This window comes from Lycium barbarum, chromosome 5 (assembly GCF_019175385.1).
Source record: "Lycium barbarum isolate Lr01 chromosome 5, ASM1917538v2, whole genome shotgun sequence".
Classification (NCBI taxonomy): Eukaryota; Viridiplantae; Streptophyta; class Magnoliopsida; order Solanales; family Solanaceae; genus Lycium; species Lycium barbarum.
The window spans coordinates 13,807,505-13,835,239 of NC_083341.1; the positions used below are offsets into that span (position 1 = coordinate 13,807,505).

General features: G+C 37.4%; 1 pseudogene; it reads right to left on the reverse strand.

Annotated features, from left to right (window-relative positions):
• Window positions 1-7,756: 7,756 nt before the first annotated feature.
• Window positions 7,757-10,912, reverse strand: LOC132642309 (uncharacterized; annotated as a pseudogene).
• Between the last annotated feature and the right edge of the window lie 16,823 nt (window positions 10,913-27,735).

Genomic DNA, 27,735 nt, shown 5'->3' on the forward strand with positions numbered 1-27,735 from the left:
AAAACCTCTTTGGGATTTTCATTGGCGCAGCACTTGGCGGAAAAGGCATTTGGACGAATATTTTGGAATCCGGTCCCTTCAACACTAGAGGTGCCCCGGGAATCTGGTCGACCTTGTGTTGTAGTTCTCCACCTTTTTTTCGTTCGCCTCTATCTTCTTTTCCCCAGATTCTACTCGTTTTGTCAGTTCCTTGAGCATCCTTATCAACTCGACATTTTGGCCAAGGTTGTTCCCATTGTTTCCAGCAAGGCACCTCTCTTCGGTTTCCTCAGTTTGTTTAGATGGAGCAATATTGGGAGCTCGATTTTGATTTTGCATTTGCGCTATAACCTCCTGCTGGGCTTGTAATTGTGCCATAGCCATGTCCAACTAGTTCCGGAGCTGTTGCAGCGTGGCTCTGATGTGCCGTGAATTTCGGCACATTTTATGCCTTTGTCACTAGAAGTGTTGCTTGTTTTTAAGTGTTTTTACATCGTTTCTTATGTTATTTTATAGGGTTGGTTGACTAAGGAACGGAAATGATAAGAAATGCTAAAAAACGGACAACTTGGAGCAAAAGGACGGTCCGTAACATGATTCGTACTAGAGAGGATACGTGTCGCTATAAAGGACGGTCTGTAACTCATGTTACGGGCCGTAACATGTACCGTAAGCTGAGGAAAATTTCCAAAAAATTGCCTAAGTAGTGTCACAGGTTACGCCCAGAAGGACGGTCCGTAACTTAGGTTACGGGGCGTAACGTCATGGCGTAATGCATTGGCCATTGAAGACTGAGGCCATGATCTGCTGGAAGATACGGACCGTAACCTATGTTACGGTCCATCACAAGAAGCCATGACATCAAGCTGACAAAGGACGAAACCGAAGGACGGACCGTAACCTGTGTTTACGGTCCGTAACGATGCCGCGTAAGGGTGTTTTTGTCCAGAAACTTGGCGCGATTTTTGGCCCTATAAATACTTAAAGTTAGGGTTTTAATTCATAATTCTGATTTTCTTTGGAAGCATTAACTTCAAGTCTTAAATATTTGAAATGATTAAAGCATTTAAAGCACCAACTTCACTTTCATTCCGTATTGTATTAGCATCATAAGTATATTATGTTAGCTTTTAAGCTTTCTTTGTTAACCAAAATAATGAGTAGCTAATTTTAATTCTAAGGTTGTGGATCCCATGATGGGTATTATGTGAATGGGTTTCTACTATTGATATACGCATAATGATTGTTGATATTTATTCTATCTTTGTGCATTAGCGGTGGGTAATGATTGCAAGCATTAGCCTAAGCCATTATACTTACTTTTCTTGGGAAAGAGAGTCAGTATAGGTAAGATTGAGTAACAATGACTCGGGGTGTTAACCCTCGTTTAATAGACTAACTTAGAGATAAGAACAAGTCTAAATTGGCATTATTGGCCGCTCTTCGATTTAAACTCTTCTACATTTGAAAAAATCATAAAGAGGAAATACGGCCTAACTGTTGGAAAACATTAGGAAGTCCTTAAGAGATCAAGTGCATACTCTTAGGACAACCATTAGAAGTATATCACATTGAAACCTGAAGCATAATATCTAATCAAAATGAGGATCACAACCTTAATCTCTCTCTCGCATTAAGTACAATTCAAGTCAAAGTATTCAATTACATTACTCAACAAATATTTCAAACTATTCGGAATAGGATAAAAGCCTTTAAAGACTAGTATCGCATACAATTAGTACCTTTTTCTCTCCATATTCCCTCTGGAATTCGACCCCAACCTTGTTTGGGTTACTATATTTGACAACGTCCGCTTTATGACATTAATAGGTGTAATTTGAGCGCATCAGGCTCCATTATCCCGGTCGACGGGCACGTCGCCTATTGATGATCCGACCTGGTTGGGATCGACTGGGGGCACGTTGTTATTAGGTACCCCATTGTTGTTTTCCTCGTGGTGGCTTGATTCAGTATGGAAGTTGACAGATTGAGAGTCTGACATGCCGGGTGAACTTGAAATCAAACTTCAAAGAACAAGTGTAAAAATATCGAGTGTTATCAGAATTTGTATTAAACCACCACAATTATCCAAGGTCCCATGGTGGGCGCCAAACTGTTTACCCTCAAACTGGATAATAATTGAATTTATACGAGGAACCAAGGATACGTGGTTTAGTTTAATACAATGATAGATTTTATACCAGACAGTAAGATAAAGTAAAGAGATAAATCAACTATGATGGACACCGATTGACCTTGTGCTCCGGAGATCGGGGTCGGGGCTTGGGAGTCTAATGACAAACTTTTCACAGTAAAATGAGGATTGAGAAGATGAACAGATGTGGAATGATTTTTATTGCTTGCTTGATACAAAAAATGTGGTACTCTATTCTCCAAAAAACGTGCCCCTCAAGGGGGGGGGGGGGGGTAGGCTCCTCTTTATATAGTAGAGGAGTCCTAATCCTAATACAATTTTAAGTAAGGAACAAAATCTGGTGACAACTGTTTGGCGTGATTGGTGCCGAAATATCTGGTTGATGGCAGATACTTCGGCCTTCTCATCGTGGTGATTAACCGCCTCTTCGTATTTCAATGCCTTGTTCCAAGAGCACTGATCGGATCGGTCTTGTCCTGACCGAGCATGATTTCCGTAATGTTCATATCGGGGAACCGAAGCTATCCGTGTCCTCGGTTCTACCCGTATACAAGTTTATATGATAAATCATGCAAAATAGAAGAAATTGTGGAGTTTTAACTCCATAATTCAGCCTTATGTTAATATCGTACATATTGGGATAACATATCATATACATCCACATGCTTTTATTTAAAATTTGCATATATTCATGATATGTGTATATATATGGTATAAACAAATTTGAGGTGTAAGCTCATCCGAAACATATTACTCTCTTGATTTTTGGTCTAAATGTATTCTCAATCGAATTTTCAGGTCACAAATATTAATATTAGTCTTGTGTTACAACTATATACTAAAAGCTTTTAAAGGGTACGTGTCTATATATATATATATATATATATATATATATATATATATATATATATATTGTTGCAAATAATTATTTCAACTATATAATATTAAATTTTACGGGTTCAGAGAACATTTAATTATTTGTTCATCAATTGCATTTTTCCATTGAAGAGTTTGTGATTCTTATTACAAGGCGGTTTTAATATAACTCATATCAAATGTATTGCTTGCATGAGACTCACGTACAATGCACGTGTCCAAAACTTTTGTGTGTGTATATATATTAGCTCCATCCATATTGATGTTGTTGCCATGGGTAGAAGAGACTTTAATGGGATCAATAATTCATTGCATTTTTAATTGACCTAGTTTCTAGGCTCTGGCATCTTAGGGGTTATTACTTTTTTGATAACTTAGCACGTGTATTTTTACGTGATTATACATTCATAGCACAGGATTTTTTAAGGAAATGTACATTTCTACCCCAACCCCCCCCCCCCCCCCCCCCCCCAAAAAAAAAAAAAAAAAATTCGGATTGATAATTTTTTTTATTGAAAGTCGATAGGTAAAGATGAATGTAATTAAATGAAAACAATTTATTTACATTCAGTACTGTTTATATCAAACCGTATCAATCTATCTATTTAATTAAGATGAATCAAAGTTAATAAGAGTATAATCTAATTAACCACATGATTAAGTGAGATAAGTATAAATAAAAGAATTTGATGTAAACACTATGCACTGATAAATTTCTCTTAGACCCTGTGTTTTTTTTGTCCTCATGCAAGTTTTCCCTTCTGGAAAGGGGTGGGGGCCGGGGGTCCTATCTATGGCCTATGGGATGAAAATAGCACCTACTGTATAGAAAGTGGTTATTTTTAATATATTCAGTAATTAGGTTTAGGTTTAGGTTTAGGTTAGGTAAAGCTCATCAAGAATTTCTTGGCCAATGGCCATATAAAAAAAATCGCTTCTCGTATCACGTCAAGAGTCTGTTTGGCCTAGCAATTTTAAGGCCAAAAGTGTATTTTTTTTTTTTTTGGAGAAAGTTTTTGAGATATTTGAGGTGTTTGGCTAATAAGTAAAATTATTTTTAAGTAGAAGCAGAAAATTTCTGCTTCTTGAAAAAAACACTAGCAGAAAATTAATTTTTTTCAAGACAAAAGTATTCCTACCATAAATACATATTACCAAGTATATCTCTCATTAATCCATTAATTTTTCAATAATTATTTAATTATTTTACATATTACCAAGTATATCTTTCAAGTGTGTAAATAGACTTTTATAACTTGTGAAATGATTTTGAATTTTATTTTGATCGTAGAATTTTAGTATATTAAATCATTGTGTTGATATTATATCAATATTTAATATATTTTTTGATTCATATATGTATTTTGAAAATTTTAATATACTTCTAAATTTTAATTAAATAAAAGTAAAAATTAATTAAAATATTTCATAAGAGATATTTAAAATAATCTTGATAGTATACGTTCATTGATAATTGATCTTTTTCGTAATTTGACACTCAAAAGTACTTATTAGTCAAACACAATCTGCTTATTAAAGGCCGTCAAAAACACTTTTCAAATTAATTAGTCAAACACAAACTGCTTCTCACCAAAGATACTTTTTTTAAAAGCACTTTTAGAAAAACACTTCTCAAAATAAGCAGTTTTAAGCCGCTAGGCCAAATAGACTCTATTTCACCAAAGTTTATAAAGTCAAAATCCGATCCAAAATGCATGTGTCCTTGGGTGAATTTATAGGTAAAATTACTGTCACGTGAGCCCATGATCTCTCCAAAAAATTAAGTATTTTATGTATATTTTTAAAATTGATATAATAATAATTCTAGGTAAATGGTGCACTTTTTTTTTATTTTTTTTATAAGGTAAAAGTTTAAGGGAAATCTACATGGTGTAGCTAACATTAGACCTTATTTTTATCTAGTAGCTATACTTTAATTTATTTACACCTCATAGCTAAAAGGTGTATATCAATTACACTCCATAACTAAAACATATAAAATAGGTTAAAATAAAAAATTAACCCCTGTATCCACATTTTTCTCTCTCCTCCCTCCTTCTCCCTCCCTTCTGCTCTCAATATCGTCGCCCGAGCTCCAGCGAACGAGCTCCGGTCACTGCTCCCTCATCGTCACCACTGCTTCACGCGAAAACCAGACGCAGAAGTAAGCTCCGGTCACTGCAGCAGTAAGATATTATGTCAGTGAATGTGTTCATGTTTTTGTGTATTTAAATTTTGTTACTGCATATTTTATGTGTAATGTCAATGAAAAATAGCAAGTTGTCATTAACTGACAAGCTTTTCGGATTAAAATCACTGCAATCAAGACGATGCGCATTAACCATTATAAAATTAGTGAAGTAATCAGAAGTCGTCGTGGATCCATAAATTAAGAACTCCGGTCACTGCTGTTGGTTGTGGACGAGCTCCGGTCACTGCTCCCTCATCGTCACCACTGCTTCACGCGAAAGCCAGACGGAGAAGTAAGCTCCGGTCACTGTTGTTGGTTGTGGTTCGCCGGAGAAGTAAGCTCCGGCGATGGCTGTTGCTGTTGTTGTGGCGGGGATGATTAGGAGACTTTGTATTCATTTTGACGGTGTTGTTGTTGGCTGTGGTTGTTGTTGTTGTTCACCGTGTCTCTCTTTTCTCCCTCACGACGAAGTCAGATCTGGCCGGAAATGACTTTTTACTTTTTGAATACAATCCATTGTTGATGACGACGACGGTGACAACGGTCAGATCTGGACGGGTACTACCAAATCTGGCCGGAATCTGACTGGAATTTTATTTCTTGTATTCAGTTTTGGGTGTATTCATTAATTTTATTTCTTGTATATAAATGAATACAGTGAATTTTGAAGTGTATACAAATGAATAGAGTGAAATTTATTTCTTGTATTCAGTTTTTGAGTGTATTCGTTAATTTTTTAGTGCAAATTTTTGTGTTTTTGATGATTTAGTTGAATACATCTGATTTGAATACAGCAAAATCCGAATTGAATACAGTAAAATCTGACTCAACCGAATTTTGAATGCAATCGAAAAGAATTTTTGAATTTTTTTTTATTCGCTGTATTCATGAATACAGCTAGGCCGTTTTATGAATACAGTGAGCCATTTTTTGAATACAGCGGGGAAACTGTAGCTACGCAATGTAAATATTGAAACTGTAGCTATGACAAATTTTAAACCCCCAAAGTGTAGTCATTTATGTAAAATTCCCAAAGTTTAATGCTAAATGGGGCACTTGGTTGAATGTTGAGTTATTTACCTATAGAACAAAGGATCAATTCTCACTTAATATATTTCTTTTTTTTTAACCGTTGCATCCATTGTCTAGAAATCCTAAATTGCACTTACAAATCCAACAACAAAAGTCTATTTATCCTGTTTATCTTGCACAGGAAATAGGCTCATTGAAGTAGTTTTGTCGTTTTTGAAAAATTCAGTAGCGGAAACTCTAAATATTTGATGAGTTACATTTTTTGTTATGTATAGTGATAGAATATAAGTGTCCACCAAACAATATAGAGAACTAAGTTCTCTATCTGTTCCCTCGAGTAAAACAGAAAGTAAATAATATAAGATATTTACGTGGAAAACTCATTGCTCAAGAGATTAAAATCACGACCTATCGGAGTAGAATTTCCCAAACTTCGCTATAAATGAGCAACTTTCAGATTACAACCTATTCCAACCTACGAATTAAACTATTAATCTCTTTCCCCTTAAAACAACTCTATTGTAAGACCTTTACAATAACTCTATTGCAAAGAACACACCTTGACTAATTCTGGCCAAGTAAAAACTGAAAAGGTTGACAATCTATCCTACAATGACACTTCTTGAAAGTAGTGTAGGAATACAAATAAAGAACGAAATACAAAGTCTCAACAAATCTAAGGACTTAAGACATCTTCAGTGATTGGGATCTGGTCCTTGTTTTTGTTGAAGCGTTGCTCTTGAGAGCACCTGGAGAGCAGTGGCAACTAGCACTTGGGATAAATGATTTTCAAATTTTCAAAGTGTTAGGATTACACTTGTAACATGTTGTTTATGTAGGGAAGAGTGTGAGATTATATGAAAGAGACATTTCATGTAGTTTTGGCCTCTAGCAAACTGCAGCTGTGCTGCTGCACTACTGTTAGTCGATATAGTGCAGCAGCTTTATAACTGTAGAGTTGACCCTACAACGACTAAGGGACCTGATCGTATCTGGTCCCTACCTGGTTCCTCGAGTATATTTGACAAATCATCAAAATATGAAATAACATATCTTATCATATAAGGTTCAGTTTGGATATATTCTAGTTAAAAAAGAAAAGGTATTTTTGTACAAAAAATGAATAGTTCGGGTACCATCCTTGAATTTATATTTAGAAAGTGTCCAAGTCGAAAAAGGAGGTTTATCCAAATTTTTAATGGACTCAATAGTATAGTACTCTGAAAATATTACTGTAACTTAAAATGTGTCTGAGTACAATTTTAGCTTTATTTACTTAAACTAGTGAATTTGCCCGCTTCACGTTGGTTATAAAAGATTAAAATAAATTAATGTTATTAAATTGACATAATCCTAATAGTCCATTTGAACATATAAGCAAATACAACTTTAAAAAAGAAAAAAAGATATTCTCAAATTTGAGTAGAAGAAATCGAATCTTTCTTGCCAATTCTATATTTGATAGTGTCGTGTAAAAAACTATCCTACAGCAATAATACGAACAACAGAGCAAGAAGGTGAGTTTGTGCTTGTTATGGTCGAAAATTTTGTCTGAGAATTTCAACTAATCGTTGAAAGAAATGTATGCTCGTCGTTCTCCAGTAAGGGCTGTTGTTCTTTGGATGGATAATTGCCCATTTCATCAATCTGTTGCAACCGGGCACGATCCCTATCTCGTGGATATGTGCAATAGAGGAAGGAATAGATGGAGCAACATATGACCATTGGAATGCCTATTGCAGTGTACATTGCCTTAGCAAGTGATGCAGCATTTTCTCGATCACTTTCAATTTCCTGTGAGCCTGTTGATCCCTTTGGAATTGGTTTAAAACCAAAAATGTGTTGAGCCAAAATGCATACCAGTGGAGGAGCAAACGATGCTAAGATGGTCTCAAAAGATCGATCCAGAGCATAAATGCTTGTTCGAGCTCTTTCTGGAACTATCTCAGCAAATATTGGACTACAAACATGTCAAAGGAGCAAAGCATCAAAGACCAGCTCTAAGATCAAAGCAAAAAACGTAAGTCATTTAGTTTGCTATTGTCACCGTTTTGAGTTTTGTGAATGTACCTAACAAGTGCTTCTTAAAACATTTGAAGTGCATGCATATGCCTGTGTGTGCGTGTATGCAAGAGGGAAAAGTGAACAAGGTGATATAAAGAGAAAGAAGTAATTGTTGAAAGAATGGATGAATAAATAATAATGCTGAAGATCACAGCATAAACTAAGCTAGAGGGGTCTCTTACATTGATCTATACAAGGTATGAGTTTGAATAAAATTGGAGATGAACGAGGACCACTCCATGATGCTGTAAATGCCAATATAAACAGGACTAAACCATGCAACAAAGCTGTTTTAGGATCATTAGGCAATAGCAGCAGCAGAATTGCAGCTAAAGGAATAGCTGAACCAATGCTTATCTGAGAAAGCATGATCCTACCGGAATTAGGAAAGTACTTGGCCCAAACATCCCCCATGAATCCTCCAAAAAACGCGCCAAATGACAAAGAAACTCTAAGCAAAGTCGAGAGGAATGTTGTTGTCTTGTGGGAAAAGCCAACAAGCTCCAACCACATAACGCTAAACGACAGTGATGTCCCGAGGAATGACCCGAAAACCCCTTGTGCAACAATTATTTAGAAGGAGGGTACTTTGATAACTGCTTTTGCTTCTTTTAGCAGTTCTATCACTTGTTCTTGAAATGGTTTGGGGGGAGGTTGATCTTTCGCATTATCAAAAAATCGGGGATCTTTGGCAAAGAGATGGACTAAAGAACCAACAAAAACACTTATAATACCAACGAGGTGGAAGGAGATTCTCCAGCCAGGGATCCCCATGAACGATGTTTCGGCTAACAGCACAGATATAATCCCACCAAAGATTGAACCGAATTTTGCTGTTACTGCTAACCATCCAAAAGCTGTACCGCGATTACTATCATCAGTTGAATCAGCAACCAGAGATAGGATTGCTGGTGAGACAATTGCAAGTCCTATTCCATTCAATCCTCTGGAAATTGCTATCTGTTAAACAATATTATGAGGTGATAAAACAAATCTTGCAGCCTAAATTCAAGAAAGATTAACACTTCTATTCTTCATAGTTTCAGTAAAGGACAACTTGAGGGTAACAAAATGCATTCATTTTCATCATATATCGTACGAAGAGCTAAGGGAAGAAACCAAGAAGAACTGCTTATATATGTTCAGAGATCAGTATATACTTTAGACCGTTCCTCAATGATGACTAATAAAACAAGTCCACACTTGACATTTAACTTGGTAGCATCTTGATACTTAATACCTCAACAAAGATAACTAATACTAGTATTTTAAAAGATAAATTCCTAACAGCTACTTATCAAGATTATTTTTTTACCTAAAAGCCTTGATTCCGACAGTCTTTTTTGTCATTAGCTCCTACTAATAAACAAGAGACAACAGCAGATAACACAAAACCAAAGTTTCTATAATCCAATTATTATCAAGTTACCACACATTCCACCCATAACCCTCAAGAAAAGCATAGAATCCATACAACCTCAAACTTTCCATTTCTAAAGAAAACAGAGTCCTTTTCTGCAATTCCACATTTTCTTTTTCACTTAAAACCCACTTCTCCAATTGAATACCATAATTTTATGCCCATGGATCCAGGGGCGGAGGTAGAGGGCACAAAGGGATTCATCCGTATCCCCTTTTAATAGTTGTTGAACCCCTTAATGAAAATCCTGTCTCCGCCGCTATATTAAGAACAAGAAAAAAAATACAAACCAAAGTTTCTATCATTCAAATAATATCAATTTATCACACTCCACCCTAACCCTTAAGAAAAGCATAAAATCCCATATAACCTCTTGCATCAAAATCCTCATTTCTAAAGAAAACAGAAATACAGAATCCGCTGATATGTTCCATTCCATTTGTCCTTGCCTTGATAGACAAAGTAACCTGTTACCTGTTGCTGGTGGGAAGTGACAGGCATTCTGTGGAATTAGTCGAGGTGAGCGCAAGTTGCCCAGATATCACAGTTATAAAAAATAAAAATAAAAAAACTAGGGATTTACACTACAAAACCAAGAAGACACAAAAAACAACACTAACTTCTTGAACTGTCAACTAGGGTTCGACTCATTTCTCTATTTGAACACCATCTATAGAGGGATGAAGCTGAGACCTAAGTAAAAGTAGAGGATATGGCAACAAGGAAAGTGGCAGCAGACCAAAGGAAAGCACCAAGAGCAATGACATTGGCACGATTATTACGAGCAGCAAGGAATGCAGCAAGAGGGTAACAAAGGCATTGAACTAATGATCTGTAGAGAGTGAGGGAGCCAAGACCAGCAGGGTCAATATGCAAGTCCTTGCCAACTTCTTTGTAAACACCAGGTAACAAAGATTCATCAGCTACCTCCATTATACCAGCAAGATTTATCAATACAAGAGTCAATGTATCTGATGATCTCAAGTAGTTCTTGAGCTTCATTATGACCATTAATATCTTCAGGATATGGAGAGGGTGTTGCCTAGTAAAGGTTTGGTTTCTTTGTTTTGAAAGTCAATGTTAACATTTAGAACATGCACATATGTATATGAGGAACTAGAGAAAAAATTATTGGAACTATCATATCATCATCATATCATATATATATATATATATATATAAAAGCATGCCTTTGGCTCATTGATCAGGAAATGTATTTATCTTTTTTGTCAAATTTTTACCTTTTAAAGTTTTAAAAATGATTAAAAAAAGTTTTATAAAGAAAATTGGAACAGTCACGACCTTTCGGAAAGTCACGCCCTTGCAAACTGAATTCTTATTAGGTACTTGCATTAACCTACAGTGATAGAAAATGAAAACATTCCAATTCCGAAAGAAAAAAAAAAAAGGCAAAAAAACTACAACGACAATCTCCGGACTGCGTGGCTTCGCTGCCCTGATATCCTAGAGGCTGTTTGTTTTGTTGCTAACGCCGACATCTCTCCGCGCAAACGCTTCGCTCGCGATCTTGATTGGTAGACCACCATTTTTGCATATAGAGACTAGACGAGGCGATAGTTACAATAGACAAGGCGTCGTCGAAATCTAAAGCCTATAATTTTATAACTTTCAAGCATGTTTATTCTATGAATCTTTCTTTCGAATGGAACCACTAGATTTGTAGATGCTGAGGTTTCTTGAGCATGAAGCAGAGCAAGGATAAGGGCATCAACAACTACAACAGTTGCCATGATTTTGGTACGTCAACAATGTTCACTTAATCGTGGTTAGAATACTTAATTCCGTCTTTTTCTCCCAAATTTCTGTACTTTCAATAATACTTTGGAATACGATTTTTTGTCATTCTGACGGCCAATTGACCTGAAACGTGAGTTTTTTTTACTTTTTCTTTACTCCTGCAGAGTTATTTTACTTTTTTTTTTCTGTATCATCTGATAGCTAATTTTAAAAGAGAGTGTCATCTCTGCAGGAGTAAGCATTATGGGTGATAACTTACAAATTTTTTAAAAGATTTTTGTTAAGCCCGGGGAAACCGCATTAGTTACTCTTCGGGTACGCATAAAAAAATTTTATTTGGCAAATATTTTGTTGTACACTTCTTTAGTTTTAATTATTATCATAGATTGGAGTTTACTTTTTGCCTTTCTTATCTTTGAATGGAAATGTAGGAATATCACGTATAAAATAGCAGAAAAGAATAATAACTCACGAATAAAAAACTATTCCAGAAAGAGAGAAGAGCTTTTTAAGGAAAGAGATAACGTACAACTAAAATTGTGTGATTACATAAATATTTGGAACCTAACATAGGGAAGGAATTAATTTTTATCATGCTTAAAACTTTGTCTTAGTTAATTAAATCTCAGTAATTAAATTTAAACTATGACATATGTCTCCGATCTAAGCAATGCTTTTGAGAAACGGAGAGGGAGGAACCGGCTCGCTAACTTGAGTTCGTGTGGTAACAGAGACTGTTAATTATGTGGACAGGACTGTAGCGGAGGATAACAATCCAGTGGCCGATAACTTGGTCTTACGGATAAACCACACGCCCCCACTGCACTGTATGTTGTATATGTTTTGGGCAATAGAAAAGTGTTACATAGAACAATAGAAAAACAAAATTAAATAAGAATTGAATCATCTGTTGATTTTTCAAATATTGTATACTCGAATTAACTTACACGTTTTTAGGAGAATCTTTCTATGGAAAGATGAAAAGTTGTAACAACTTATTTTAAGGAAGTTTCATAAGTGAAAGAAACCAATCTCCAAAGAAAAATCGATGGCAAAATCCGAAGTATAGGAAACAAAACTCTGTGAAGCAGTGGTGTTTTTTGCCATAGTAAGCCAGCTTTTTTAACTTTTTCTCTTTATACCTTCTCTTTGATCATTGCTTTCTTTACTTCTTCAGCTTCTTTTTAATACTTCACTTTAATACTTACTTAGCTTTCGTTGTTCAAATTGTATAATATCAACAACTTACTTTTAACTGGGTTAAAAAATAATGTTTTGGAAAATTCAATCTTAAATCTTTTGTATAATCATGCATATATGATTCTGTTCATGTTAGGTGTTACATCTGCAAGCATTCAATTCATACCGACACTTGCATATTGCGTCAAGTAGATTTTTTTTTCCCGGAGATTATATTACAGTAAATATAGCCATGTTTTGATCTAGGAGTTCAAATTGCACTTTATCAACATGTTACTTCTTCTTTTCTTTTAACAATACGAAATTTTCACATCACTCTAAGGTCATTATAAATCATGCACATCAAATATATATTTCCTCTTTTCTTTTATTTTTTGCCTTCTCTCTTTCTCTTATATATTCATAAAATAATAAAGCTACCATACAAAATTACTATAACGGATAAAAATATCTCTATTGAACTCTAGAATAACCAAGGAACACACATTTGAAAGTACGATCAGCTAATTATTTTTGTCATGAGAGATTTATTGTGGTGCAGATGTGGGTGCTTATGGACATTGGACAATGATACAGAAGAGCAAGGAAAACTTGCTGTTAGAGGCTTGAAAATGAATATAATGTACGTCGTCAAATTGAATATCTTACATTTTTCATGTACGTACAGATAAATAGAAAAAGTAGTGATTGATTATTTCATGAAAAATAATTCAATATTGAGAAGCCAATTATATTAAGGAACAAATTTAAGAATCCAAAAACATGTAGAAGATAAAATTGATTGAACAGTATAAATTTTGAAATCATTCAGGTTCTTGATATATGTGACAATGCTAAATTTCTCATTTATGTTGAAAAACGTTGTAACTTTTGGGGGGGATTATAGTATCGAGCTAATATGAGAGAAAAATACTTCTATTACTTTCAAGAATAGAAAGAAGAGACATACAAGCTTTAAAAAAAACTCTAAAAAAAACACCTCACAAATCTCTCAAGGATATTACACAACTCTTCTTGGTTGTGCTGTGATGATCTAATGTCTAATATTTTGGTGTGTCTACAAATGATAGAAGGCTTCCCTATTTATAGGGATGAAATGAACCTATTGATGTCATTTGTGACTCAAGCAAGCACTTGACAATTTGTCAAATACAAGGAAGATGTTTTCTTCCTTAAAACAAGGAATATGTTTTCTTCCTCAAAACAAGGGAAATGTTTTCTTCCTTGTTTTCTTCCTTAAAATGAGGGAGATGTTTCCTTTCTCAAATTATGGGATGGACCCAACAAATCTCCCCCTCTAGTCCCATACACCTGAAGGAGGGAACACTGGCTTTTAGTTTGAGTGTATTCCGACAAGTTCTTTGCACAATTCGAACTTGTCTCTCGGTACCACCTTGGTCAGCATGTCTGATGGATTCTCCTTTGTGTTGATCTTCACTAGTCTCAACAGTTGTTGATCAATCGTCTCGCGTATCCAGTGATACCGAACATCAATATGTTTTGTACGGGAATGGTACATGGAGTTCTTGCTCAAGTCTAGAGCACTCTGACTGTCACAATGTATCTTGTACTCTTTCTGCTGGATCCCAAGTTCTTGGAGATAGCGCTTTAGCCATAACATTTCTTTACCAGCTTCAGCGACAGCAATGTATTCTTCTTCTGTTGTAGATAAAGCGACACACTTCTGCAATCTTGATTGCCAAGAAACAGCTCCCCCTGCAAAAGTGTAGATATATCCTGAAGTAGATTTTCTGCTATCAATATCTTCGGCCATATCAGCATCTGTATAGCCTTCCAAGACTGGATCAGCTCCACCATAGCAAAGACATAACTTCGTGGTACCCTTCAAGTATCTGAGAATCCATTTGATTGCCTCCCAATGCTCCTTCCCGGGGTTAGAGAGAAAACAACTCATTGTACCCACTGCATGAGCGATATCTGGCCGTGTGCATACCATGGCATACATCAGACTTCCAATTGCTGAAGAATAGGGTACCGCTGACATCTCCCTGATCTCTTCCTTAGATGTGGGACATGTTCTTTTGCTCAACTTGAAGTGATTCGCAAGTGGAACACTAACTGGTTTGGTATTATTCATGTTGAATCTCTCAAGTACCCGATCAATGTACTTCTCTTGAGATAGCCATAACTTGCGATTCTTCTTGTCTCGAGTGATCTGCATCCCAAGAATCTGTTGAGCCGGTCCTAAGTCTTTCATATCAAAAGACTTAGAGAGTTCTTTCTTCAGTTGGTTTATCTTCATTTGATCTTTCCCAACGATCAACATGTCATCTACATATAGTAGAAAAGCAATGAAGGTACCGTCCGGAAGTCTCTTGATGTATACACAGTCATCCGCAGTAGTTTTCTTGTAGCCTTGACTCTTCATGCATGACTCAAACTTCTTATTCCACTGCCTTTTTGCCTGCTTCAAACCATACAAGCTTTTAGATAGCTTGCACACGAGATTATCACTTGAAACCTCAAAACCTTCTGGCTGCTGCATATAGATTTCTTCTTTCAAATCTCCGTGAAGAAATGCTGTCTTCACATCCATCTGTTCAAGCTCCAAGTTCATACTTGCTGCTAAGGCAAGTATAACTCGGATTGAGGTCATCTTGACAACTGGTGCAAAGATCTCATCAAAGTCAATTCCTTTCTTCTGCTGGATCCCTTTGACAACCAACCGAGCTTTGTGTTTCACCACTTGTCTGCTTGCATCCTTCTTTAACTTGAACACCCATTTGTTTCTCAGTGTCTTCTTCCCTTTAGGAAGTTCTACGATCTCATAAGTTTGATTTTTTTGCAGAGATTCTAACTCATCCTGCATTGCTATCAGCCATTTTTCTTTATCCTTATGAGACATAGCTTCTTGAAAACTCTCCGGTTCTCCATCTTCAGTAAGCAAAAGGTATTCAGATGATGAGTACCTTTTTGATGGTATATGGCCTCGTTCAGATCTACGAGCAGTTGGAACCATCTGAGAAGAACTACCATCATCTGTGTCGTGTGATGGTTCTGGTGAGGTGGGTTGTGGCTCCCCTTGCTCAGCACTCTTTTCTGTCTCCTCATCTTCTTCTGCTTCTGAGTTTTCTTCTGGCACTTTGTCATTATTTATCAAGAACAATTCTGGTGCTTCGTTTGAAACTTGAGCACCCTCATTTGACTTCTGAGACATCGTGGATTTTTCAATGTCTTCTATTGTTAAATTTTCGTGAAACACAACGTCCCTGCTTCTGATCACTTTTTTCTCCTTAGGATCCCATAACCTGTATCCAAACTCTTTATCTCCGTAGCCAATGAAAATGCATGGGACAGTTCTCGCATCAAGCTTCTGTCTCAGCTCTTTGGATACATGTGCATATGATGAACACCCAAATACTCTAAGATGTGAGTATGTAGGATCCTTACCTATTCATAGCCTCTCTGGAACTTCAAAGTTGAGTGGTACTGAAGGTGATCGGTTGATAAGATAATATGCGGTATTGACTGCTTCTCCCCAAAATGTCTTTGGAAGTTTAGCCATGTTCAGCATGCTCCGGACACGCTCCATGATATTCCGGTTCATTCTTTCAGCAACGCCATTGTGCTGAGGGGTGCGTGGTACTGACTTCTCATGTCGAATGCCATATGCTCTGCAATATGCATCGAACACCTTGGAAGTATACTCGCCTCCATTATCAGATCGGAGACATTTCAGCTTCTTTCCTGTTTCACGTTCCACCAAGACGTGAAATGACTTGAAGCACTCGAACACCTGGTCCTTCGTCTTCAGGAAATACACCCACACTTTCCGAGAAGCATCATCGATAAAAGTCAAAAAATATCTGCTTCCACCGAGTGATTCAACCTCCATAGGACCGCAGACATCAGAGTGTACCAAACTTAACAACTCTGATCTTTTTGTTGAAGTGAAATTAAATGACACTCTGTGTTGCTTACCGAATAGACAATGATTGCAAGGACACAGTGCAACGTTCTTGTCAACATTTATAAGATTCTTCTTCATCAAGGTAGTCAACCCTTTCGCGCTCATGTGGCCGAGTCTCTGGTGCCATAAATCCTGAGAAGCCTTCTCTGCAATGTTGATGCTGTCTGTACAAATTCTCAAATGCGTTTTGTACAATGTGCCACAAACATGTCCTAGAGCGATTGTCAAAATGCCCTTTGACATTTTCCATGTGCCTCTGCTAAAATGGTTTTCATACCCTTGTTTGTCAAGAGATACCACTGACAAGAGATTGAGCCGAAGATCTGGCACATGTCTGACATCCTTCAAAGTGATTGTGCTCCCGGTACCTATCTTTATTTGTACATCACCAATTCCGGCTATTCCAGAGGAACTGGAATTACCCATCTTCAACCCTCCAAAGTCTCCAGCTTTGTATGTTGTGAAGTAGTGCCTGTGGGGAGTTACGTGATAGGATGCTGCAGTATCTACCACCCATTCCGTGTCTTCTCTTGAGTCATGAAGGCATGTCTCATCATGGGTAGTACAGTACGCTACATCACCTGAGATTGTGATGTGCGCTTCACTACCCTTGTTCTTCGGTTGAGAACTGCTCTTGCCTTGCTCCTCTAGCCATTTGTAGCAATTCTTCTTCATGTGACCCTCTATACCGCAATGGTGGCAGGTATAAGAAGGTTTCCGACCATCCGATGATCTCCCCCGACTTTTGCCTCTACTTTGCCATTTTCCTCTACTATTTCTTTGTTGTTTTCCTTGTGATCTTCCTCGATTCTCCGTCGCAAGGGCATGAGTCTGATCTGTGCTCATGTCTTTCCTTCTTGCCTCTTCATTGAACAATGCATCCTTGACCACAGACATGGTAAGTTTGCCATCTGGGGCTGAGTTGCTGAGAGTAACAACTAGTGTTTCCCAACTATGAGGAAGGGAACTAAGAAGTAGTAGAGATTGCATTTCGTCTCCAAGTGGCATTTCTACACAAGATAATTGATTTACCAGACTCTGGAACTCACTCGTATGTTCGGCAACAGAAGTTCCACTTTTGAGCTTCATATTGACAAGGCGTCTCATCAGAAGGGCATAGTTCCTAGCGATCTTGGCCTGGTACATGTCTTCCAACTTCTTCCAAAGGGCATAAGCGTCGATTTCTTGTGCAGCGTGGTGGAAGACACTATGGTCAATCCATTGTCGGATTTGACCAATAGTTTTTCTATTAACTTTCTTCCACTCTATTGACTTGGGCGGGTCAGGATTAATACCCTTCAGCTCTATTGGATTAAAGAGGTCTTTACAACTGAGGAAATCTTCCATCCGAGGTTTCTACCGCGTGTAGTTGGTAGTCGTGAGCATAATCATAGCTCCAGAAGATGAAGTTGACTCGTCAATAGTCATTTTCACCTTTTGAATAATTTTAAAAAAAATTGAGGGACCAAACTGAAATTTTTCAAAAATTACAAAACTGAGTGGTGACGTGGCAGCTGATGCAGGAGCACCAAGGTAATTATTTTCTGATGTGGAAGTTCAGACTATGCTGCAACCACAGAGCATAATCAGACAGAACCTTAGCTCTGATACCACTTGTTGGGGGGGGGGGGGGGGGGGGGGAATTATAGTATCGAGCTAATATGAGAGAAAAATACTTCTATTACTTTCAAGAATAGAAAGAAGAGACATACAAGCTTTAAAAAAAACTCTAAAAAAAACACCTCACAAATCTCTCAAGGATATTACACAACTCTTCTTGGTTGTGCTGTGATGATCTAATGTCTAATATTTTGGTGTGTCTACAAATGATAGAAGGCTTCCCTATTTATAGGGATGAAATGAACCTATTGATGTCATTTGTGACTCAAGCAAGCACTTGACAATTTGTCAAATACAAGGAAGATGTTTTCTTCCTTAAAACAAGGAATATGTTTTCTTCCTCAAAACAAGGGAAATGTTTTCTTCCTTAAAACAAGGAATATGTTTTCTTCCTCAAAACAAGGGAAATGTTTTCTTCCTTGTTTTCTTCCTTAAATTGAGGGAGATGTTTCCTTCCTCAAATTATGGGATGGATCCAACAGTAACTTCTTTAGTTTTAACAAGAAACTACCTTTTCGCTACTTCTTATATTTGGATATTAGAGAGTGATCGTTCATAAGTTTAATGAAGTCATTCATGACCGCGCGAAGCGCGGGTATATTACCTAATTATAAATATAAGTAGGGTTTAAGTTAGGCCATATGAATATTATAGTAGTAGGATTTAAGTTAGACCGGATACATAAACATCTACGTTATTAAGGATGTGTTTGGTACGACGGAAAATGTTTTCCTTAAAAATTTGAGCGAAAACATGTTCCAGATCAATTAAAACACACCAACGCATCCCCCAACCCACTCCTGCACTATCCACCCACCCCCCACCCCCCTCACCCCTAGCCCATCAGCAGAAGTTGTACTCCGTCTTCAAAATCCTCATATTGTTTTGCGCTGAATATATCGAAATGCTTTTAAAACGATGTTTTCCAACTTGCGTATCAAATAGGAAAAAATGAGTAGAAAAATCACTTATTTTTCGATAAAATGTTTTCTTGAAAAACATTTTCCATCATACCGAACACACCCTAAAGCTATCATATTTTTCTTCATTTTAGACATTTTAACTGAGGCTGTTACCTAAAATATGTCAACTATGTGCAAGTTAAACATTCTAGTGAAATGATTTTACCTGAAATCAAGCACAGGAAGAAATAAGTGAAATTTAATAGTACTTTTTTCTTTCTTTCTGGCAAGCGATTCAAGAATAGTCACAGAGAATTTCCCCCTAGTTCATCTTATTGATTTATGCTTAAGTTAAATCTAAAATCTAGTTTACTATCTCGTGCGCACATGAGGTTTGTCGGACCACACTTATGTCGATAAAAGATATCAAGTGATTATGTGATAATTGGGACAAACTTTAAGTGTACCTAAGTATTTGACTTTATCACCAAAGATTGTGTTGTAGTGGTTGGTACTACTTCATCCTTAATCAGGAGGTTTCGAGTTCGAGCCCCTTGGATACGGAGTCACCATTGTTAGGGAATGCTTTGCCCTCAATGTGAAACTACCCGACACGAATCTGGATTTAGTCGGGTCCCAATGCAGGACATCGAAGGGAAAAAAAAGTATTTGACCTGAAAATATTGATATTAAATCTCGTAATTAAACATGTTAAAGTATTTGAATGAAACCTCGTGAAATTAGCCGACAACACATTCCCACGCAAGTGTAGTGTCTGTTTGACTATTCGCTCCGTAAAAGCACAACAAAAAAGGAATAAACACAAAAGAAAACGTGGAAATTTAGCAAGTTGATGTAGAATAGTTTTCAAGTGCTTTTTGTTAGTTGAGTTTCTTTTAACAGATGTTCCCAAACTTGCCTCTCCTTCCATTTTCCTCCAAACTTGCCGGTAATGGTGTAATGTAGTTTACACTACTTAAATTTAAACGGTCATCAACTAATGTTCATTTACTTATTTCGTACTACATTAGAAAAATAAAACTAGTAACTTTATTATCACTCGTGCAACAAAAATGAATTTATTATCTATCGATATAGAGGAATGCACGAGATCCTTACATCATTAATTAAAGATATTGAGTTCTAGATTTGAAAACAGGATGATTATTATAAAGATAATCTGAAATTTTCTAGAGGTTTGAATTCACAATGGTGTGTCAATTCAAACACTTTAAAAAAAAAAATTGGTTTCTATTACATAGCGGGGGAGGGGTAGGGGAGGGGATTACAACGTGAGGATTCGAACCCTCACCAACAAGGTGAGAGTTCAGGTAGTCAACCAACTGAGCTACTAGATCCCTACTGTCAATTCAAACACGCCACTAAACAAAATGGCAATTTCCTAATAACTAACATGTTCGAGTTTTCCGACGTGAACAGTACTCCAGCGTGAACAGTACTTCCGGCGTGAGTAGGTTCTGTCTAACTAGAATTGGTACCTCCGGCTGCCTTTTTTTTATTTTTTTATTTTTAATTCTCTGTCTTTTATCCTTGCAGCTAATTTACATTCTTGCATTACTTATATCATTCTTATCGTAGTAGTTGCACCTTCATCTAGATTATTGCTAACTTGTGTTTTAGTATTGATTTTTGCCTGTTTGAGTAATTTATATTTGTTTTACTGGCTTTGGTAGACGATGGTGGACTAGGGTCATGTTCTCAGACGGGGGTGAGGGTTGGAGAGGGTGGGTGGGTTAAGGGAGTCTCTACTCTGCAAGTAGGGTCTTGGAATATTGGGACTCTAACGGCGAGGTCCATCGAACTAGTTAGGATTCTTAAGAAGAGGAGGATTAATATAGCTTGTGTCTAGGAGACTAAATAGGTAGGATCCAGGGCTAAAGATGTGGACGAGTATAAGTAATGGTTCTCAGGTACGTCGAGGGATAGGAATGGGCTAGGCATTGACTTAAGAGACCAGGTGGTAGGGGTTAAGAGGGTCAGTGATAGGTTGATGACGATTAAGCTGGTCGTTGGAGGATTTATTTTGCACATTATTAGTGCTTACGCGCCGCAAGCGGGCTTGGGCGGGGAGGAGAAAAGACATTTTTGGTAGGATTTGGACGAGATGATGGGAGGTATACCGCCCATTGAGAAGCTATTCATCGGAGGATATTTCAATGGGCACATTGGGTCAATTTCGGGGGGATATGATGATGTGCATGGAGATTGTGGTTTCGGGGACAAACGGAGGAGGAGTTGCACTGTTGGATTTCGCAAAAGCATTTGGGCTGGTGGTAGCCAATTCGAGTTTCCTGAAGAAGGAGGAGCACTTGATAACCTTTCGTAGTTCGGTGGCCAAGACGCAGATAGACTTTTTACTCCATATGAGGGATGATAAAGGTTTTTGTAAAGACTACAAGGTGATTCCGAGTGAGAATCTAACGACCCACCATAACCTCTTGGTGATTGATTTGGAAATCAAGATGAGGAAGAGAAAGAGGGTCGTGGATGACAAGCCTAGGATCAAATAGGGGAGTTTGACCATGACGGGTGCCCTAAAGATGGGGAAGAAGTTGAGGACTATGGGAGCCTGGGAGAGTAGTGGGGAGGCGACCAACATGTGGGATAGGATGACCAGTTGCATTAGAGAAGTAGCTAGAGAGGTGCTGGGGGTCTTGGAGGATAGCCGTGGTCGGCACCGGGGGGACTGGTAGTGGAATAGAGAAGTTCAAGAGAAAGTTGAAGCTAAGAAGGTGGCGTATACGAAGTTGGTAGACAACAAGGATGATGAGGAGAAGCGAACAAATAGGGAATTTTATAAGATGGCAAGGAAGGAGGCAAAGTTAGCGGTTACGGCGGCAAAGACAACAACTTTTGAACGCCTGTATGCAGAACTAAAGGACAAAGGTGGGGATAAGAAGTTGTACCGACTAGCCAAGGTGAGGGAAATGAGGGCGCGTGACTTGGATCAAGTGAAGTGCATCAAAGACGAGGATGGCAGGGTACTGGCGGAGGACACTCTTATTAGACGGAGATAGCAGTCATACTTCCACAAACTCTTGAACGACGAAAGGGACAGAGATATTGTGTTGGGAGATTTGGAGTACTCCGAGAGGTGTCGTGATTTTGGATATTGTAGGAGTATAAAGGTTGAGGAAGTTAAGGGTGTTGTTCGTAGGATGAGTAGGGGAAGAGCGATCGGGTCCGATGAGATTCCTGGGGAGTTTTGGAAGACTGCAGGCAGGCCAGGTTTGGAGTGGTTGACTCGGTTATTTAATGTCATCTTTAAGACGGCTAAGATGCCCGAAGAATGGCAATGCAGTGCAATGATTCCATTATACAAGAACAAGGGCGACATTCAAAGTTGCAACAACTACAGAGGGATCAAGTTGCTAAGCCAAACTATGAAAGTGTGGGAAAGGGTGGTAGAGATGAGGGTGCGGAGAGGCGTGTCTGTCTCAGAGAACTAGTTCGTATTCATGACGGGGCGCTCAACTACAGAAGCTATTCATCTTGTACGGAGACTGGTGGAGCTGTATAGGGAGAGGAAGAGGGACCTGCACATGGTATTCATCGACCTAGAAAAGGCATACGACAAAGTGCCGAGAGAGGTTCTATGAAAATGCTTGGAGGCTAGAGGTGTACCTGCGGCTTACATTAGGGTGATCAAGGACATGTATGATGGGGCTAAGACCAGGGTAAGGACTATGGGAGGAGACCCACAACACTTTCCAGTGGTGATAGGGTTGCACCAGGGATCAGCTTTTAGCCCATTTTTATTTTCCTTGGTGATGGATGGATTGACGTGGCAAATTCAAGGTGAAGTGCCATGGTGTATGTTATTTGCGGATGACATAATCCTGATTAACGAGTCTCGCAGCGGAATTAACGCTAAGCTGGAGATTTGGAGACAAACTCTGGAGTCTAAAGGGTTCGAGTTGAGTAGGACAAAGACAGAGTACTAGGAGTGCAAGTTCAGTGGTATAGTGCATGAGGCGGACGTTAAAGTGAAGCTTGGCACCTAGGTCATACAGAAGAAAGATAGTTTCAAATATCTTGGGTCTATTATACAAGGAAATGGGGACGTTGATGATGACGTCACACGCCATATTGGTGCAAGGTGGATGAAATGGAGGCTTGCCTATGGAGTGTTGTGTGACAAAAAGGTGCCACCAAAACTTAAAGGCAAGTTCTACAAAGTGGTAGTTAGACCAACTATGTTGTATGGGGCAGAGTGTTGGCCAGTCAATAAATCTCATCTTCAGAAGATGAAAGTGGCGGAAATGAGAATGATGTGATGGGTATGTGGGCACACTAGGAGCGATAGGATTAGGAATGAAGTCATACGAGACAAGGTTGGAGTAGCCTCAGTGGAAGACAAGATGCGGGAAGCGAGGCTAAGATGGTTTGGGCATGTGATGCGGAGAGATGCAAATGCCCCAGTGCGGAGGTGTGAAAGGCTGGCTAGCGACGGTTTCAGAAGAGGTAGAGGTAGGCCGAAGAAGTATTGAGGAGAGGTGATTAGACAGGAATGGCGCATTTCCTGCTTACCGAGGACATGACCTTAAATAGGAGGGTATGGAGGACTCATATTAGGGTAGAAGGCTAGTAGGTTGTCGCGTTTATCCTTTCTTAAGAGTAGTTTTATTGCTCTATAGTTTTTTGTCTCTTGATTTCTGCGAGTATATGTTGGTTTATAATGGCTTATTTACTTTCATTGTTTTCATTTTCATAATTGCTTTGATTTGTTTGCCCGTATCTGACCTTTCATATGCCTTTTCTTGAGCCGAGGGTTTTCCGAAAACAGCCTCTTTAACTAAGGTAGAGGTAAGGTCTGCATACACTCTACCCTCCCTGTTATATCCCGTATTTTTGAACGTCGGATTATTTGTAAGCTGAGGTGGGGCCCACACGTCAAGATTTTTTTTGGAACATGTGACAAGTTATATGAATCACATATGTAAAGTTAAACACAACTCACGAAGGACCCTTGGGCCAAATCAAAGTGGAAGCCCTCCAAATGAATATTTTTAAGAAAACGTTTTCGGGTGACCTGACTTTGAGGGGCAAAAACGGCATTATAAGTTTGGAATTTGGAAAAATACCAAGAAATGGAAGTTGTAGATAATTGAATTAGCTTTCCAACCATAGGTCGTGGGTTCCCAGGTGACGTCGGTACAAGGAGATATGGACGTTTTAAGGTCGAAAGGTCAGTGAGCTAGGCCCAACTCGGGGCCAACCGGGTTAGGCCCATGACAAAAAAAAAAAAAAAAAAAAAAGAGAAGAAGAGGCCCAATAGGGGCCATTCGGCCATGGTCCATAAAAAGGACCCAAGCCCAAGTGAATTCATCTGTGTGATGAATTAATAAAAGGACCATTTAATTAACATATTATTCATAGAACTTTCAAGACAAATTGAGAAGGAGAAAAACAAGAGCAAGAGTTGAAGGCCATATGGCCATGACCCTCCAAATTTGACCCCTTAAAATCTTGTCCCAAAAATTATTTTCTTGTGGTATTCCTACTAATTCAAGGGTCCTCTACAACGTGGTATAATTGTTTCGGAAGATAGACCGCTTGTTTCGTCGATTTAACACTTTGGACAAGTGAAGAAGATAAGAAGAAAAAGGTAAGATTTCACTCCTTTTGCCTTGGAAGAAATATATATAGGTGTTGTGGAATGTGAAAAGGAATGTAGAGTATGAAAATTTTGTGTTATGGATATATATATATATATGTATGGCCGAAAATGGTATGCATAGATAGGGATGATTAAAATTTTATTTGTTATGTTGGTTGTGTTGTTGAGGTCTTGTGATGGAAATGGAGGAAAAATGGTTTAAGATGGCATGAAAAATTGTTGGAAAATGATTATAGGAACTTATGTGATTTTAATGTAATTTTATGTAAATATGGAAATGGAGTTTTAAATGTGAATGGCTATGTTGATTGGTGAATTTGGAAGGATGCTAGTCCAAATTGGCATGAAAGATTGATTGTTAAGTTGTTATGGGAAGTTTTGTGATTTTATGGTAGATGTATGTAATTATGAAAATGAAATTGTTAAGGTGTGAGTTATGATCATTGTTAATGAAATTGGAAGATGAAAATGTGTTATGAATATTTATGTCGAAAATTAGAAGTTTCGGATGAATTATGGTTTTGGTGGAATTTTTGTATATTTTGTAAATATTTTGCAAAATAATATAAAATGCTTCCGAATTGTATTGGGGTGATCTTGATTAGTAAATGAATGTGAGAATGTTGATATTGATTTGAAAATGTGAAGTTGGAATGGAAGCTATTGTGCTATGTAGAAAAGAAGACGATTTATGTTAGAATGCGTTTCAAATCGATTGTTGATGCTATTGGTATTGTTGTTGGTATGGTTGTTGATATTTTGGCCGAGTTAGAATCTCGGGGATGTTGTATGTATAGGGGAGATGCTGCCCAAATTTTTGTAGACAAGTATTGGTTAAGATTGAATTCTTAAAGTTTTATGATTAATATTTGGCAAATGTGACCAATTGTAGATTTTGAAGGAAATGGGATTCGAATTTGGATAAGCGTAAAAGGCAAATAAGGTATGTAAAGCTTTACCTTTCCTTCTCTTGGCATGTCTTAGGTTTGGATACGAGCCTCGGGGATGACTCTACTCTTAGGAATCCGAGCCTAAATTTGCCCCTTTTGCATTCAGTAGAATTGAATTAAATATTTTATGAATAGTGAAAAAATTGCCTAAACACCTAGAACTTGCGTAACTAGGACCGGACTACTTTAAAACTCTTACAAGTGACGTCATGAAGTGTAACGTACGTAAATTGTACGCCACCTCAGTTGACCCGAGGTGGGCCCACTATTCCCGATTCATCTCCTATTGTATTATTGCCTTATTTTTGAGCGATATTAAAGGAAACGTTTTAACTATTCTTCTAACTACTAAATGATAGTTATTTTAAATATTCCATTGAGTCTTATAAACTATTTTGGGACATGGAAACGATTCCAGAGGCTTTGTCTTGATACAATTTATCGTGCCATCCAAAAGGTATATATATATATACATTATGACTATTGTCCGATTCCTTCGAACTGATCTGTCGTTTGGATTGCTTCATCGAGTCTAGAAAGAGATTTATATGCATATGGTTTCTCATCAATCTGTTCGTGGACGCCTCAATATGCCTTTTCACTGAGCCCGGGCCAGGATATGTAATCGTGCGCATTCCACTGCATTGTTCACCGCGTCCCTCGATGTGCGGGTCGGGTTCTGTTTATGTATACGATATGATTGTCATACCCCTTTTTAACCGGGGTTAAAGTAGAAGTACGACATATTGGAGATTCCTATGTTTTGTTTGTATTAAGGAGTCGCCACCTAATTATTTATGGTGAATTAGGACACCTAAAATTTATTAAAGTTATGTTTAAAGTTAACTCTGTTTGTGGTCTGCGAAACTTAAAATTCTAGGTAAGGGTTCAATTTGTCTAAAGGGAAGGTATTAGGCATCCTTTAAGACCCATTAACAATGGTTAACCGACCGGACTTAAAATTAATTAGGCTAAGTGTAGGTATAATATCATAGAAAAGAAAATAACTTTATAAGTATTGCTAGAGTTATGAATAGATATATAAGCATGCTATTTAAAATAGGACTTTGTAGGAAACAACAATATGCATGAAAAAGAGTTTAGTTATAATAAACTAAAAGAAACAGGATGTATAACGTTTATCTGTATTTAGAGAAAATAAATTATGCCGATTAATAAATTAGAACAGTCGTTTGTAATAAATTATTAAATAAACTTTTAAAATGGTTTTATGGAAAAAAGTATTAGTTCAATGTAAGCTATGTCGTAGAAAAAGTATTAGTTCACTATGAACTATGTAAAGTTCATTTCAACAAATACGTGATTCAAATGTTGGAAAGGAATTAAAGCGGAACAGTTATCCATGGGAACTAGTTTACCTTTTATTTCTCAAAAAAAACAAGTTAGCGTTAGTGTAAAATTAGTAACGTTTTTAAATTTCTAAGATAGTAAGAATGAATCTTGATTCTTAAAATATGTAGTCATGATATTTTAAAAATCAACTATTCTAATAAAAATAAACAGTATAGATACTATAAATAATTTAACATAGAAAAAGGGGGAAAGAAGCCTATGAATTAATTGTTAGCTCTCTTTTAAATTAACTACCCATTGTATCAACCCACTAATTCCACTAAAGTTTATTCTAGCTAAGAAAATAAACCATGTAAAATACTAGTTGTACAATATAACTTAAATGTACGAAATAAAAGGCGAATGGAATTAAATAGGTTCAGCCCATTTTTTATAGAACTACTGCGATTGTCTGCTGTTGGGTTTTGGCCCAAAAAATTTAGCATCTGGCTGCGAATTCCATGCGGTAGCGGTGTCGTTGAGTCTCAAACTGAGACTCTTCGGCTCCGGTGTGTCATGCAAAAGAAAAGAAAAGAAAAGAAAAGGATTAGTAACGGAAAATTTAATTTCTCAACAAAGTAAATAGATGCCAACCCTCAGCTAATTCCAAATTAATGCCTACCCAGTTCGTCGTGTTTTAGAATGTTTCGGCATAAAATGAAT